Source organism: Galeopterus variegatus, unplaced genomic scaffold (assembly GCF_000696425.1).
Source record: "Galeopterus variegatus unplaced genomic scaffold, G_variegatus-3.0.2 Scaffold15652, whole genome shotgun sequence".
Lineage (NCBI taxonomy): Eukaryota > Metazoa > Chordata > Mammalia > Dermoptera > Cynocephalidae > Galeopterus > Galeopterus variegatus.
In genome coordinates, this window is record NW_007741763.1 from 11,813 (window position 1) to 13,009 (window position 1,197).

Here is a 1,197-nt window from a genome sequence, read left to right on the forward strand (position 1 = left end):
TGATGCATATATTCTTCCAGTGCTACAGGGTTCCCTTCTTCGTTTGCTTTTTATTACTTATTAGCCTTTTACTAAGTGACTCCTACATGTCAGCTACTGTTCTAGTCTCTAGGGATACACAGTGGGTAAGACGAAGTCCCTGCTCTGGTGGAATGCTGCGAGCATGGGGGAAGGGAAGGGACAATGGTAGCAGATGGGGACAAAAGTACAACAAATTAACAAGAAAATATCAGGTATTGCTAATGCTATATTAAATAAACTGACTGACAGAGACAAGCAGTGACTTTAGATTGAGGCATCAAGGAAGGCTTTTCTGAAGAAATTACATTTATTAAGCTGAAGTCAGAATGACAAACTGTAACAGTGACATTTACTGTAAGTAGCATGCTGCCTGCAAATATTGGACTCTGCTCTAAGTAGGCCCTTAGTAAGTGATAAACCCAAGTAGTTATCTGAAAGATATATACTCATTGCAAATGAATCACACACATGCTTAATATTAAAGAATACAAAGTCAGATTCGTTTCAGTTGCCACAGAACACCTATACACACAATATCTCACACACCAATATCTATTCACATTATAAATATTTATAACAGGTTTTCAGGGGCAGGGGGGAACCTCTCCTAGCCTCAACATTATCATGTATTTTATAAATACATATATTCATGGTATTTGCATATAACTTTACTACATTAATAAAAATGATTACCTTACCCTATGGAATGTTGAAACAGATACCTACTTATAGAAAGCAAAACATTTTTTCGATGTCACTTCATCCTAACTACTGTGCTTACAGCCTGGATCCAGTTACACATTCTAGGCTGCCGGAGCAGGACCCACCTGTACTCAACTATGCTCATACCTCCACTTTCAAGCCTACTGATGTCTGAACAGCTGTAGTCTTTATATTTGCTACTTTTTAATCAACATGGATTCTCCTAGAAAACTAAAAATTAGTTTTTACCATTCTTGATCCTAGGAGAAAAATGATAAAACCTGTCAGCATTTGAAGAAACAAGCCTTTCCTACAAAGACAAAAATGAAACACAAAATGGGGACGATGTTAAATACATAAACTACCACGAAGGACCTTTTCTAATTAACAATGTCCCAAAAGGTACATTGAAAGGTTCACTATGTAGATAAGGAAAACACAAATCAAAAAGTCAATACAGGGCCGGCCCGGTGG